A 16,725-nucleotide genomic window follows, 5' to 3' on the forward strand; every position below is an offset into this window, starting at 1 on the left:
GCACATGAGCAAAAAAGGTTCACCTTAGGATTAATTAATAAGGACAAAAAGACAGCTATGGCACTACGATGAGGTTAAATTCATTCATTCATTTTCAAATAACAGTGCAAATGCCATTTTAATAATAGCCACAATTGCTAAGTAAATCCAGTCTAATTAACTTAAAAAGCAAAAAAATAAACAAAAAGCAGGAATCATCAGCAAACTTATAATTACCTGCTTTTGCACTCCAGGCATGCTCGCACATGGGCAGTGTACACTCAAACTGTTCTGACATTTCTCTCAATTGTTTGGGTTCCCCAACCTACCCCCGCTGCTGCCTCTGCCAGACAGATGTTGACTTTACTTTTGAGACACATACAGCAGTTCTAAGACATTTGCACAGGCTCAAACACAAGAGAGAGAGAAAGAAAGAAAGAAAGAAAGCAAGAAAGAAAGCAAGCAAGAAAGCAAGAAAGCAAGAAAGCAAGAAAGCAAGAAAGCAAGAAAGCAAGAAAGAAAGAAAGAAAGAAAGAAAGAAAGAAAGAAAGAAAGAAAGAAAGAAAGAAAGAAAGAAAGAAAGAAAGAAAGAAAGAAAGAAAGAAAGAAAGCAAGAAAGAAAGAAAGAAAGAAAGAAAGAAATTGAGTTGCGTTTCATTTGAGCCTTCACTAACTCAGTTGGTATTAGAGCATGGAAAACAAGTGTACTCTACAGTTACACATATTGAGATTGGCCTAAAATCCTTTCCATTTTAATATTTGATGCCTTGTTAAAGGAGCGACACTCCCGAGGCGTTTGTCTCTGTTGCCTCTGTTGATCCCCGGCACACCGCTGCCTGTGGGAGTGACTTAGTGAGACTTGGCCACAGACATTTTCCTGAAGCCCCCAGAACAAAACAGGCAAGTCTTGACAGTCTGTCCGCCACCGAGTCGTCACACAATCAGTTGCAGGAAACCAATCCCTAAATAGCTGTGATTCATCTCTTCATCACACACAATGCCAGTACACAGTGCACAAAGGAGCTCTCTCTTCCTCTCTCCCTCTCACACTGTCTTACCCTATCTGTCTCAACCCCCCTCCACCCTCTCATCTACCTCACCCCTCAGTGTGGTCTCTCGTGCTGTTTAAAAATAAGTGCTTCTCCCAGCTTTCTTTGCCCTGTGATTTACTGGCAGTGTTTAACTGTGGGGCAGCATCTTTTATTGTTACATGATCTGGGGCTGAAAGCTGACAAAATGCAACTACTTTTGTATGTGAGTAAGTGTATGTTCAGGGAAAGAGACGGCAGCGAGCACAGGAATAAAGAACCTGTGTGAGAAACGTTTGTCTAAGTGCAATTCAAATCCTCCCAGCCTCCCGGTGCTGTGTGTGTTTGTCATTCCACTAAATGGTTTCTTCCTTGACTTGATGGAGCTGGAGCCATCTCAAGGGAACGTGTTACACCACACAGCGAAGTAAAGCGCTTTGAGACTGCTGAAAAGCTCAGAGCATTAGTGCAATCCATTTGTGAGAGGTAGAATATATAGGAAATACCAGGCTTTATTGTGAGCTTTTCACTTTTTTTGTTGCTGTATGTATGTATGTTTTTGTGTTGACATGATAACTTACTTTTTCTCTTACTGGCAGAGAGCCCATCGCCACATTAGGCAATCTACCTGCATTTCTCGCTTTCCTTTGCAAGACAAATCTCATTCAGATAAGGAGTCAACATGGCCTTGAAAGTTACATTTTGATGTCAGTATCAGTACAGTATACAATCAGATCATCACCAGTGTGGATAATCAGGCTAGCACAGGACTACACAACAGGTTCAGCGTATCGTTACAGCCTTGATGATCCATCAGGATGATGTGTGAAGGTCAGAGAAGCCGTGACCAACACAGCTGTCACATCTCCTCCCAGCAGCCTCTTGGCTAACTGGTCTCCCAAAACACTCGCGCGCAAAACACGGCTAACTGGGAAGCACAAGGTCCAGGGCCAACAGAACATGCCTATAACCCCTACCACGCTCGTATCATGACATGATTACACTCTGTGCAATAACACACCATGTGGTGAAGAGGCGAATCAGAGCTGTTTGGGGTAATGGCATAGAAACTATGACAAGGAAACTGTTGTCTCACCCAGCAATGAAAAATGCTATGATGTCTTTTGGTGTTGGATCACAAAATTCAATTCAGCACCCATGAAAGCCAAAATTCTAAAAGATGAGAGCAGCTCTGTTGTACAAGGGAAAAAGGATAAAGTAGAGCTGTGTGGAGAGCAGATGTGAATCCACTTTGATTTCAGTGCTGGTGTATGTGTGTGTGTGTGTGTGTGTGTGTGTGTGTGTTGGGGGGCTTCTATTAAATGGATCTGCTGTCTCCTTGATCAAGGGAGTCAATAAAGGGCCAGTCCTGTCAAACCCTCAGGGGTGAGTGTGTATGCACATATGTGTCCATGCTCGTGCCTCTGTGTGTGTGTGTGTGTGTGTGTGTGAGTTAGTGCGTTATGGACAGATTTTGAAGTACTCTGACAGGTGAGTGATTGAGTACTTTCATTTCCCTCCAGCGACAACAAAACGCACACACACACACACATACAGGGTGGAGGTTCGAGAAGGAGAGCTGTTGTTTCTTAAAGGATGCTGCTGCTGCTGCTGCTGCTGCCTGCATGCTTAAATTAGCTCTAAATGTTTGGATTACACACGGGAGCTCTCACAGAGGATTTAGCAGCCGTAGCCTGGAGTCCAGGGGCTGTGTGAATGTTTCCGTTTGCGTGCACAAACACACACAAAATGCATCTTCAGATCACAAACAGGAGTCACTCTTAATAACACAACTTAAGTTACATCTATCCGATGCAATCTAACGATGGAGAGATGCGAGGAATTCAAATTATGTAAAAAAGGAGGAGCAGACACTACTTCATTCATCAAGTTTTTCGCTATGGGGAGACTGTTTTCTCATTACAATTAGCTCAGTCTTGGCTGCTGTTGGTTGGGGGAGGACATAATATGTTGGTAGACACAGAGGCAGGGAGAGAAAGGAGGAGAAAAAGGGAAGGGGAATGAGGGAGGTCAGCGCCCCCAGTCTCAGATAAAGGCCCTCTCCCTCCCTTCTGCCTCAGCTTTCGAAGCCCCTGCCAGGATCGAGAGGCGTCTCACGTTACAGCTGTCTCTCAGTGTCATCGTTTGGAAAAAGCGAGCACAAGCGCGAGACTGAGACAGACAGACAGACAGAGGAAGGCGGGACAATGCCACAAACTGAGCGAGGCTTAGCTTTCAGCGTTGGACAAGTGGAAAAACAACAGCAGCAGCAGGTTCAACGGGATGAGGAAACCCTTGTGATCAGGCTGCCTGGTGGCGTTTAAATAAATAATATTCACGCAACATACATTTTTCCTACAGTGCTGAAGCATTCTGAAATCAGCTCATCGTGTGCTCTGACCTTTTCAAGACAAATTATTTCAAAATGTAGTTTGAACAGGGCTAGTCAGATCGTTTCCTCCGCACCACCTGGGACTAAACTGAACACTGACGAAGAAAGAGGGGGAATATTTTTTAAACCTTGTCTTGCGTGCACCAGGAACAGAGAAAGAGAAAAGCACTGTGCTTAGAGAGGGAGATAACAGCATGAGTGCGTGCTACAGGCCTTCAGCGGATTAGACAGTGTGAGTTGCCTCTCCACACATGGGCATCTTTTTTTAACCTTAATATGCTAAAAACAGCAACTTGTCCCAGGCCTAGTAATGACTAATCCAATGACTGCTGGCAATACTAAAATACAGTACTAAAAAGGTAAGACTAAGTTGGTCAATGCTGAGTTAAATTTAGAGTTTGCACTTGTTACTTATGTGCAATTTCTTTCCATGATAGTAATTGAGGATACCCTTCAAGTCAAAGAAACTTCATGCAAGAAAAGCTGCTGCAAATGCTGATTTTAACTGCCAACTGACACACACACACCCAACACACTGAGAGTTGATTTTATCAGCATGTTTTACATGAAACATGCTCCTGAATAAATACACATATAGCTCGGGCACACAGTCTAAAACCACTTGGTTTTCCTTTATCTGTATCATTTTTCATGGTGTTATGTAGGAGTTAAATATCTTCAATTCTGGCTTAGCTTGGAGCGGGCTTTGCCAGCACAGCTAAAATAAAAAGCCTTTGTGGCAGCAGTGACCAGATTTTAAATGCTGAAGAAGATCAATAAACGGGGGCTGTCCAGGCGCAGTCTCATGCATTTGTGTGTATCTGTGAGCGTGTGTCCTGTTCCTATGCATAGAGGCCTGACAGCAAGTGTGTGCGTCAAGATGTTTGTGAGTCTGTGAGTGTGCATTAACACCCACCAAGGCTTACAGCTCTCCTGCCTGCGTCAACTTATTCAATAGTAACATCAAGAACCCCACTGACCCAAGAGGCACACCAGCAGAGAAACAAATATCATTCCCATCCCGACATTCAAACCCTTCTTCCTATCTCTTTTCCATTCATTTCCTTTCCTATTTGAGCACAGCCAGCATGGGAGAATTCTGCAGAAACGTCTATTTACAGGCCCACCAACCCCACCCGCTACAGACCGAGAATGTCACAAGGTGGTAAACGTCAAACTATACAGCAGGTTTTCTAGAACTCAATGGCGTAATCAAGCTCCTGCTGAAACAAAATGTTGGGTTAAAAAAGGATGGGAGCAAACTGAGGAAACTCAGGAAAACAAAATCCACTTAATCATGTTTATGTTGTCCAGCTTAACTCGTCCTGCTTGTTCAGCTGATGTTGAGAGACTCTGAATGGCTCTCTCTAATGACACCAATGATAAGGAAATGCTTTCATAATGTTGCCATGTTTTTCATGTCTTATCCCTCTTACGTTTCAGAAAGGCCACATTAAATGGATGCTTTCAGCTCACACAGAGCGCCAACCTAAATATGAATATGTAATGGAGACATAATGAATTAGGAGGACTAGTACGCTTTCTGTTCTGCTGCTCCACAAAACATGAAGTACATCTGTATTTTCACCTCCGCACTAACGTACAAAACAAAAACAGCCCTGAAGTGGAAAAATCATCAGGACCTTTTGAGACTTCATTAAAAGAAACTAGCGTGGACTTTCCAAAGAAGGCTTCTCTTTGGAGGGGAAAATCAACCTTTTCACCTTGCTGGTGGAAAACAGGCATCCCAATGAGACAGAGGATGCACAAACAACCTTGACTTTCATCAAGGAAATTCTCACATTGAATGATAAATAGAGGCCCAAGGGACGAACAGCAAAGAAGCAGCTTATCGCCTTTCCCTCCCAAATTTGGCTGCTCTGTCTTCTCTCTCCTGAAAGTCAATGCAGGGTGACCCAATTGCACTTTCCACCGCTTATTGTTTGTTAATTAATCCACCGAATGTAATCCACGCAGAAATGTAGAGAAAACCAAAACTGGTGTTGATTCGTTTGGTCTTAATTAACAGGAGAGATTGTTTACTTGCTCCTACAGCATGAGGCATATGTGCCCTCACTCATTAGCTTGGTTTTCAAACTGTAGCCGCATTTTCTCACTACACAGATGGATACAAACAACTCTGGTCAAAGATAGTCATAATATTTCAAAAGGCTGACGTTAAAAGCAGCTGTCACCGAGAATGCACTTTTGACAATTATTTGTGTACTCTGACGATTATCAGGACATTCAGTGAACAGACAGTGTTACCAAAATAGCAAGGTAACATAAGGTTAGGTAGATCATCTGAGGGCCTACTAACTTCCCAGCTGAGAGGATATTAACACAAGCCCTGGTAAACACATATCAATAAGTGAGTTTACTGCACAAGCCTGTGATGCACAATCCAAAGCAGAGGACAGAGACCGATGCATAGCAGCGCCGGCTGAATGTGTAACAATAAGACACATTATCAATCTGATGCCTCGGAGCTTTTAAGCCTTTGGCTAAAATGCAACTTCTTCTCAAAGGACCATTAGACCTTAAAAGATTAAGTTCTACGAGCAACACATCTGTTAAAGTCATCAGGTTCTTGTTACGTTATTTCATTTGTCATCGCGGCTGTCTGACGAGGAGAGCTGAAGAAATGCGACCACGACTCTGTCTCTCACTAATTCTCCGATCACTAGGTTTACACCAACAAGATCTCTACTTCCTCTCCAAATTTCACAGCTCTGTGTCAGTGCTAACGTCCAGATATTTGTCAGCGCTACCAGATGGCCATTAATATCAGTAGATTGCTGGTAAGCTGTTATTAATCACTGGCAAAATATAGCATAAAAACATAAGAGACAGAAATGTTATGGTTGTAGGTAACTCACAGACGGACTAAGTGCTTTACTAACTGTAAAAAGTGCTTCTTTTTTTCCTTTCATTATCAATTTGGCCTTCTGCTATTGTTTCCTAAGCACACACATTGTGACCTAACTTGTTGTCACAGAAAATACAGAACATACTGTATCTGCAGGCTTAATCAGTGACAACGTCACTGTTTGAATGAGCACAATCAAAAGGTTTACACATACTTTATCATCTCTTTCGTTCTTGCCAGCACTTATAAAAAAATTGAGACATCATTTTCCATTCAATAGGTATTTGTCACTTTTAAAGGGCTCGTCATAGATATCAGTAGGCCTTATGTTGGTGGTTTACAAACTCAAACTTACATGTTAATGTGTTTTGCTATCTCTTGGAGCAGTGTTATCATATGTTGAACAGCCCTAAGCAGCGGGCTGCTCTCTTCTGTCTGTTGTTGCTGGTCCTCTAGCTTTGCTCTGCTATGAACGGGCAGCAGTCAAACATCTGCTCTGAGATGGACTGAAGAAAACTAAGAGTTAAAATCAAAATAAGCCAGATTGTCCAGTGCAGCTGTTGTGCTTTTCACCTGTGCTTCTTTGCCATTTTTTTTTTGTTTTTTGGCGCTTTGTCCTCTTTGTTAAGAAATTGGTTGTTGTTGGCCGCTTAAGGCACTAAGGCACTAACTTTTAACCAGTCAGCATTCAATCGATATGTAGACTCATCTCCTGAGCCTATGCGGTATCAGATTTTTGGAGGACTGCACGTCTTTCCAGGTTAAAAGAACAGACTTGTTGAGAGCGACACAGGTATACTCTGTGAAGGTTTAAAACAGCTCTAAGCCATAGGATGGCCACCCTTTTGACATATTTCAGCACCAGAAGTTGGGGTTCTTTTCAAACTGTCGAACTGAGCTACACTTTGTCATCCCGGATGTTTTAAAAACACGCAGAAACAGTGAGTTAACTTTGCCAGTTCAGGCCATTGGCAGGGTTGTCACATTTACTATCGGGGATATAGTGTGTTGCCGCAGGAGAGATAAATCACAGTGCTGCATGTATGCATTGGTAATTAATCGATATATCATTCTATGCCCTATACTATATATTAGACATACTTATGATCCCCAAAAGAAGTGATACAGCCAGTGCTGCCTCTAACTGATGACTCGATCATTTGAGTGTATCATGCACACCTAATAAATCTCACTTCATTTTCAAACGCGCATAAACTACGGGTCCCCCCTTATAAAAAGAAGATAGCCTCATATTCAATCGTAGAGGATTATAGAGAATCCAGCCCTGTGTGCAGATGGGATTGTCTTCTCAAAAGCTGTCCAAGTTCTGTCAGATTCAGCACCCCTAGACACAGAGCATGTGAACCTAATTTCACCTAATCAGCTTAGTCAATAGCAACCGTTTGCTGTGACTTTGGTAGACATGCAAATAGGGCTTAACTATGTCTATCCTTAATTCCTGAATGTTCAAGTCAAGCGGAAGTCCCCACTTTTATCTCTTCAAAAAACAACAGTTCCAATTTAAGAGAGAACGAGAAGAAGAGAGGGTATAAAACTCCAGCAGAGACTTGACTCTTTTTTTCTTGGCCTGGCATAGAGAGACGTCTCTGATTTGAGTGTGCTTGAGGTAGCACAGTGTGCTTTCATTTCAAACCAACATGGCAAACAAACTCTGACAGATTTGTTCCCCTTTTTCACTTTTGCTCACTCTCTCTACCAAATTATGAGAAAACACACCCCACAAAAAATATTAGCTCTCCTTGTCGATTTGTATGTTCAGCTGCAGCACTTGCGCTCGCACGCACACACAAATCCACACACAATCGCACACATATTTAAACAAATCTCAAAAAAAACTAAGGCTAACAATAGACAGTTGCAGTGGCAATAGAACTGTTCCGTTTCAATTCACTGATACCACTAATGGCTTCTTAGCAGCTCCATGAAATCAAGCAGCTGTCATGTCGATGCATCAGCAGTGAGAGGGGGAGAGCCATCCCCATAAGGACAGAGGCACCGCGCCTTCATGTTTGGCTAAACATCTGCTCCTCTGCACTCCAGCTTTGCAGCAATAAACGGGCAAACAAAAGAGGTGGGAGGTGAAATGATCAGATTTTCCATTTCAAAGCATTTGCTCGGTGTTTTCTTCCCTCCTCCTCTTCTCTTCTTCTTTAACTGCTCGCAGAACACGGGGAAAGAAAGTGGGATCAAGTTTTAAGTGAGGAGGCCTGGATCTGTGCATGAGCCAAAATGACACCTTTTTGTAAGATGGATGACAGACATGAAATAAGATCACCATTTTCCGAACTGCAGATAGTCTCCAGTCTTAACCGCGGCGAGCAAATATCATGGCACAGCCAGGCGAGGTCCAAAGTGTGTGTTATGATGAGGAGAGGTGTATGTGTGCATTTGCTTGTGTTAAACTTGTCCATCCGGCACATCAGTCGGTCCTACATGGATTCAGCTTTGCATAAACAACAGCCCACCAATTTGCTAATGAATGTTGCCAATGGGAGTGTGACAACCCTTTAAAGAGAACATGGTAAATTAGACAACTTTTATGATTAAAATGGTGTCTAATCGTTTTCATTTGGCATCCAGTTTAATTTCATTTCCACTGTTCATCCTTTAATAGGATTCTTGATAATTAGACCCAACATCATTCCTTCCTTCCTTTCCTCCCTCCTTCCTTCCTTCATTCATTCATGTTTAGTTGTAAAAAAAAAAAAAACGGGCATTGGTGAGATCACACTGAGCAACAATTTCAGCTTAAAATACCACACATACCAAAAATTAACAGCACCCATGTGTCTTTTTAAAAACCCCAATCCTACCCCAAGACACCACCAAACTTCATATTCGCTTTTTAAAGCAAACGTCTCGACCACAAACACAAACAAGCTCATCTTTGAGGCAACACTGGCTAAAACATCGCTCATAAAGTTGGAGCCACCACACATTTCTGTCTAAAAGCACACGCCAGACGCAACCCTCCGCCTCGCTGTTTCCCCTAATACGTCGAAAAACTTCGGTAAAACTTGAGAAAGAGAAAAAAACGTGGATCCATTTCCTTCTAAAGTAGTGTTTGTGTGTATGTCTGTGGGAGATGGGGAAATGTATGGGTGCTTGAGGGACGGATTTAAAATAACCAAGATGGCGAGAGGCTTGTTGTTTTGGAAGGGGCAGAAAAAATGGAGGATATTGTAATATACACAAAGGGATAAATTTCAACAACTCGGCCAAGCGGCTGCTAGCTTGCTTGCGTGCCTAGGTTTGAGGAAGCGACCGCGATAAGAGCACCCCGGCAGGCTGGCCAACGACACGAAAAAGCTCAAACTCTCCCCCGCTTCGGAAAGAGAAATGAATATAATACGTCCAACCTAATCCAAACCGATGGGGATATTTATGTATTTGTCGCAAATTGTTTTATTTAGCGTCGAGGGACGATTAAACTGGATGGATTTTAAAGGACGGACAGCGAGGACCAACGGCAGTCCAGTGCCTCGCAGTTACCCCCTCTAGGTTGACGGTTACAACAACATCCAGCTCAAAATAAGCACTCGAAAAAACAACAACTGCACATTTAAAAACGGTGGATAAATACAGAACAGTCGTCGCTAAAGCTTTAAAAAGTTACATTTCATGTAGATAAAACAAGTTATCAAATAGGACCGTGTGAGTGAACGGTGCGAGAGAAAAGGAAAGAGGGACACAAAGACGATTCCCACTATCAGGTCACCACTCAGGAAGAAAAGAAGAAAAAAAACACTTCGTTTTGAGATTAAAGAGGAAAACTTTAACAGAATGTGCCGCTAACCACCACGGGACACATCGACCGAACGTAAAACATCGCAGAATGAAAACAAGAAACTATCCGTAAAGCAGTTTACACAAGCTGGAGGAGGAAAAAAAGCGAAGAAATTAGAACCGAAGCCAGCTCTACGCAGCTCATCGCTTGTTCTGTGATGGGGCGAAAACAGCGTCAGTGAAATAAAACACTTACCTTTTTTTAGTTTCGACACTTTACTTATTTCCAACGTGGGTTTTTAGCTCAACCAACACTTCGGCTTGCTCTTCCTCTCGCCTCTTTTTTTCCTTGGTCGGTTTTGGTTATGAAAGAGGTCGGGGACGAATGATAAAGAAGGGAATTGGGCAGTAATTGAGTCTCGGTGTGAGTGTGTGTGTGTGTGTTAGTTACTAACAGCAGATTGAAGGAGACTCTTCTCAAGGTTTATTCAGCTCCACTTCAAGGAACCGACCTGACGTCAGCTCACTACTGCCACACAAAGAAAACTTATTATTTGTGCAGCGGCCGTAGTAAAAGGGAGGATACAGTAATTGACCGTTATTACTTTAAATGCGACATTGTCATTAGCTCCGCGGCTCGCTATCAGGAGATGTAGCGGCAACTTTATTTATGATGGTGTTTGTGGCGTCGCATCTTAGTGGCCACTAGTGTAAACAAATACAAACAGATCACAGACGCATCCATAGAAAAAGAAAAGGAAAACTTTGGAAAATTAAAAAGAACTTTGGGGGTTTCTTTTTTTTGTTAGTTTTTTTGTTTTTATTATTATTACGATTATGGCAAAAAAAAAAAGAGTTTTGTAAAAGTATTTAATTTCTAAACATACAATTCTACGTGGCTGAAGGGGAAACTTGTGCCACCCTCGTTAGGTTTCACACACTTGATTTTGCTGATTTATATTATCTAATTTATACACGAGCATCGTTTTTAGAGATAATGCGGCGTTTTGCTTGTGATATAAGTTGAATGATTAAACACTATCTATCTATCTATCTATCTATCTATCTATCTATCTATCTATCTATCTATCTATCTATCTATCTATCTATCTATCTATCTATCTATCTATCTATCTATCTATCTATCTATCTATCTATCTATCTATCTATCTATTAACTGACCAAATAATCATAATCCCTCACACGATGATACGTGATCAAACCAATACAAATCGGTCTCACGGCGGCTCTAAATGAGGAGGCTTTTGCCAAACAAAAACAGAAATGGGACAGTCCTTCCTCGGGATAGGATCAATACATTGCCTGGCAAAGACAGCCATCTGTGCCTAATTGTATGCTTTACCTCCTCTTCTGAGCACACAATAAGCAACAGGCTGAACGCAGGCCCTCTGACCCAGACTGGGTTTCCAGACGGGGGAAGATTATTTCATTCAACTGGAAAACAACAAGGGGGTGGAGGAGAGGGGGAGTGGTGTTGGAGGGGAGTTTTTTTTTTTTTGCAGATGGAGTGGGCAACTGTTCTTATGTGCCCCACCCTGACGAGGATGGGTCACAGAGCCAGAGCCAACTGGTGTTTCGCTCTCTGCGTTGTCACATCAGCTCTTGTCGTACTCATTTTAACAGGTATTATACTGGATTAACAAACTGTTCGCTGTCTGTTTATGGACCCTTTTATAAATCACGGACAAACAATAAATTCATTGTTTGCAGAGTGACGGACTGTTGGGTTACGGGGCCCATTTGTATTAATGCTTCATAAACATTGTAAATGATCATAAATGAACGTCGGTCTCTCTCTCTCTCTCTCTCTCTCTCCGTCTCACTCTCTGCTGTTATGTCACAGCATCGCAAAGTGTCACCACCTTTTTTTAGAGAGCTATTGCAAGAATTGCACAGATCTTACTCAGATATCTGTCTTCTTTTTTCATCTTTTATCTCCAATAAAAAAATAGAGAGATAAAGGATAGGTTGTGGTTGGTTGTGAGTCTGATCAAACATTCATGATCATCAGAGTTTGGGAGGACGGGCACAGAACCCCTGATTCAGCTTGTGGTGTGCAGTTAAAGCCATTTTATAAGCTCGCTCTCCATGTTCTTTGGCCATTGATTTTTCTCTCTGCCCCTTTCCATTACCTGTTGAGATGGGGGCTTTTTGCTCTTCTTCAAACACAAACACACACACGCACACACTCTATCCTCTCTATCTGTCTCTCTCGCCACCGGCACCCTGGTGTATTTCTCCATCTCCTCTGCCTCTTGTAGCAGGAATGACAGGCCATGAGGAATGACGGTGGCTCTGTTTGTCATACAGTAACAGCAAGAAGCAAGGATTTTTAATTGCATTGGAGAATCTTCATTAAAGAGAGCGCATGGGGGCGGGAAGTGGGGGAAGAGGGCTGCGTGGGGCAGCGTCGGGGGGCACTCTGAGCATCGTCATTAGGAGAAGGCGCAAGTAGCATAGAAGGGTGGGCCCTCTTTGCATGCACACTGAGAATGCCTGCCGTACCTCGGTCATTTGTAACATAATAAGTGCCAGCACAATGACTGCAATGCGAGAAAGCACACCACAGGGAAGAGAAGGGGGAAGGGAGACAGCATGTCTGTCTAAAAGAGGGACTTTTTTTTTTTTTGGTCTTGATTAGAAAGTATAATGAGCCACTAAAGAAAAAAGGAAAAAAAAAAAAGATGTCTCCCGAGAGTGATGGAAAACAAATTAATCTGGTGATTTAAATTTAATTATTATTTTTCTATTAGTCCACCATGCAAAGACAGCCATCAGAAGAGGAACTGTGCTTGCATTTATTGATTTTTGCTCACACACATTCAGGGAATACAGATTCATCTGCTCCCTTCCCCACACAATCCACTACGTGGGATTCCATTAACCCAAGAAGCTTCCAGCAACTCTGAGATGTTTAATTTGAACACCATAAATGGAGCTTAAAATAGTGTTCACATGAAGGAGAGCGGCCTAAGGATGTCTTCTTATAAAATCGAATTAGTCTTCACTCATTGTTGTGTCCCACATAATAAGTATTAAATAAACACCCAATAAATTAAATTAAGACAATGTTCTGCTATGTAGAATGAGTAGAGCGTGATTGTTCATCCCTGCCTCTGACATCTTAGAATAGCTGACTTTAATCTTTTGTTTTGGGTTAATAAAGGAATCTTGCAGTCAGACTATACTTTAATTATCCTCCCTGTCCGTGTTGTGTCTTTTTTCTTTATAGCATCTTTACAATACATCAGTAGTCTTGAACACAATGCCATGTGAGATGTAATGATTTGAAAAGTCAATGATTTGAGCTGACTGTGTGATTAAAGCACAAGGGACCAATTTGCGGCTGCTATATGTAGAATACTGGTGAGCCCTGCAACACTCATATTCTCTCCGATGACATGAAATTCAGCAATTACGCCTGATGAACACTGTTATTGATTCGTTTCCTCCTATTCCTTACTGAAAACGGTTCATCACTGATAGTCTGAAAGCCTAAGTATGCCTAATGGCATATGGCGATCCACGTGACAGTGAAATAAGCATCGATCCATGACCTTTGACCTCAGTGTCATCTTCGGGAAGTCAGTTACAAGTGTTTTTGTGACACTATTGTTTCAATCCATCTGAGAGAAAGAAAAAAAAACGGGTACTTTCCAGTGAAGGCTTACAGAGCTCACACGACAATAAGTTACGTTAAAGATCAGGTAAATCATGTTTCTTTTTTTTATAGCCAGCTTGATTAATAAACCACACAGAGTCTGAATGCGTGCCCTCTGAGAGTGTTTATTGTGCTGGATGTAACTGAGCAGAACCGTCTGTTGCATGATGTAATACACAGAAGGGAGAAATCATCATAATAGCAGAGTAGTAGAGTGACTCATTGGCTGAGGTACAGTCACACTGTCATTCAACGAGGAGATGCAGTCTGTGTGCACATGTTGTCGGCGTATGACCGATCGACAGGGAGAGCATTAGCATGTTCCTTTTCTGGGAATGAGGAGTCATTTGTGCCGGGAAAGTGGAGAAACAACTCTCAGCCCTGCAGTGATGCATCTCTCCATGAGGAATGAGATCACAAGCAAATGTCACCCCAACCTGAGTGGAGCCAAATGACCTTGAATCAAATAAAAACATCTTTACCCACGTCAGTGTGTACACACACCATACAAAATGTCAGCAGATTTTCCATTTGCTAAATCTGCTCCTAAGTGCAGGGCTTTAGCTGAGGTACTCAACCTTGTATTTTCCTTAAGTCTGTGTGAATGCAACCCTAGAGGAACTCTACTGTTAGTTACAGCTACCTGCAGTTTAATGTGCAACTAACAATAACGTTGCACAAAATTGAGCTATTCACAGGGGCACTGGTGACATGAAGAAAAGGAAATGTGCACACAAAAAGTAACATCACTTCTCTTCTCTGACTCTACAAACTCGCTCGTTTCTGCATTTTGTGACAGATGAAGCTGAGGGGATTTTTCAAGGGAAATTACTTTCACACTTGAAGGAATTTCAAGCCTCACTGCATTACTTTATCATAGCTTACATTTAACTAGCTTTGATTTCTGCTCACAGCAGATATATCTTTGACAGCAGACTATATAGTGATAGATACTGTTGTTCTTGATGCCCTATTATCATAACTGAGGTTTCACTGTTTTCCTGTCTGTTGTCTGACCCACTTACATGGCACAATATCACTTATTGTGCGAGTGCACTTTTAATGCATTTGTTTGTCTTCTCTCTTACTAAAAAGTTTGCACAACCTTAAAGCAGTGTTGCTTTATTAATGTAAAATCAAACGCAAGTGTAATTCATGGAGACCCAGAGCTATTTATTATTATACTTACTTATGTAATGCCAAAGTAAGGCTATCTTTCCTGAAATTCCACTCAAATTCTAATCCACAGGAGGCTCTTACTGACAGATATCATTGTTGGTGAAATAAGTCAACAAAAATTTGTCTTCAGAACAGTGTTTGTCTTATGCAGTGACTTTGACAAGTTTGATTTGGTGGAGCTCCATAATTTCAGTGAAGCAACAAAAGGTAATTGACTTTAACTCTGTACTGTAGTGAAAGTGAAACTAACCTAAAATTAGATGTGCTTTTTACAAGATGATCAGCATTTCATGAGAAAAGCAACTCATGTGCTGGAAAATTTTTATTGAATGAACTACGGCCTGTTTTATGCAATTCCATGTGGATGATTTAGGAGATTAAAAAACGACGATAGAAACAGTTATGAAAGTGAAGTGTGTCTTGCACATAACAGTAGCTCAGACTCTGCTGTACTGCAATAGTTGTGTTGAAACAGTCAACCGTCTAATCCTTTTTTTTTTCTTGTATTGTGAAATCAGTCGCTTATCCAGCACATTTCAGTGTTCATGAAGAATGAGAACTTTTCAAAACTTTGAACTAATATTATTCTGTGTTTTAATTCCATTTGTTAAAAACCTGTAGACTCGGAGATATATAGTCTCAGAAGGTTTTTGTTAAGATGGATCAGGGTCTTTATAGCAGGCTGAATTTGGTTTCTGCGTGGTAAGAAAGGATGTGATTGTTTCATTTCTCAACTACTGTTCTGAAAAACATCCCGATTCTGCTGATTATTTCCACATACATCCGTACTGAAATAATGATCAAAACCGAGCCTATTGTATGATTTGACATATGGTTAGCCCTGAAGGTATTTCATATTTCCTGAGGATAAAAATATAGTCAGAAAGTCTCAAATACAAACAGGTGCAGCAAAAGCCGGGCAAAGCACAAAAGGAGAAAACCCCATCTTTTGTGATGCTCAGGCAGCAGTCTTTTTACAAAAGGATTCTCAGCTAAATGTAAAAAAGGAAATTTTATCTATGTCAATATGCTAAATTATGCTTGAGCTATGAAAAAAAAGAGGGCTCCGCACACTGAAGATCTGTAATTCCTATAAATCATTCTTGCCAATTTGGATGCAAATACCCTCAAATTAAAACTGAGAGTCTGCACAGTTATTATATAACTGTAATCTAAGTATGCTTGATTAACAGCTAAAATAATAAAAATGACATCACTGTCCAAATATTTTCTGCTGTAACTGTATGTTCTGTCCACCTAAATAACTGTGTGAACTACCTGAAACGCTTACGGATGGGACACATTACCTTATCCAAACTACCTCTTTATATCTGTGTGAGCCTCAGCGATAAAAGAGAGCATTTGCATGTAAGATTAATTAAACTTAGCTTTGTCTTCAGTATTAATTCCAGTCCTGAAGCTGTGTGTCTTTTTTTTTTAAACACAAAAATAAAAGAGTAAAACACAAAAACAGAATCCAGTGTGAAATTTGTAGAAATACAGTGTTATCAAAATGCTACCTGCGGGCTAATTATCGGAGTCTCATTTAAATGCAGGAGAAATGTCCATGCATACCATATGAGCTATTTTCAGACAATGTGTTGTGCCAGCATCACAAATCCATCCATTCAACAAGCTTTCACGTTCAGGCTGGAGGTGTGTTTGAACTGTTCATAAATCCAGAGACCTATTATACAATGTATTAACAAAAAAACCCATGCAGATATATTGTCCATATACATATTACTGGTCTATAAAAGAGGTCAAATTCTACTGGCAAATGCATAGAATAAGACTAAATGTTTTGGGCAGCGGTTTGAGTCGACCGTGTTCGGGAGGCGACTGTGTG

The 16,725-nt window shown here is 41.4% G+C and overlaps 1 protein-coding gene across 11 annotated transcripts in view; it reads right to left on the reverse strand.

The window, feature by feature from the left end:
• The window catches only part of baz2ba (bromodomain adjacent to zinc finger domain, 2Ba), a 64,378-nt gene extending 53,857 nt beyond the window's left edge, over window positions 1-10,521 (reverse strand). For 7 of the 11 annotated variants that reach the window (XM_072380820.1, XM_072380819.1, XM_072380814.1 and 4 more), the window contains exon 1: window positions 10,272-10,521. The gene's annotated coding sequence lies outside the window, so the exon portion shown is untranslated. The remainder of the gene's footprint in view (window positions 1-10,271) is intronic. The other 4 variants (XM_072380821.1, XM_072380818.1, XM_072380817.1 and 1 more) reach the window with 1 other exon arrangement.
• Between the last annotated feature and the right edge of the window lie 6,204 nt (window positions 10,522-16,725).

Source organism: Leuresthes tenuis, unplaced genomic scaffold, assembly GCF_036924035.1.
Source record: "Leuresthes tenuis unplaced genomic scaffold, fLeuTen1.0.hap1 SCAF_2, whole genome shotgun sequence".
In the NCBI taxonomy this organism is placed as follows: Eukaryota; Metazoa; Chordata; class Actinopteri; order Atheriniformes; family Atherinopsidae; genus Leuresthes; species Leuresthes tenuis.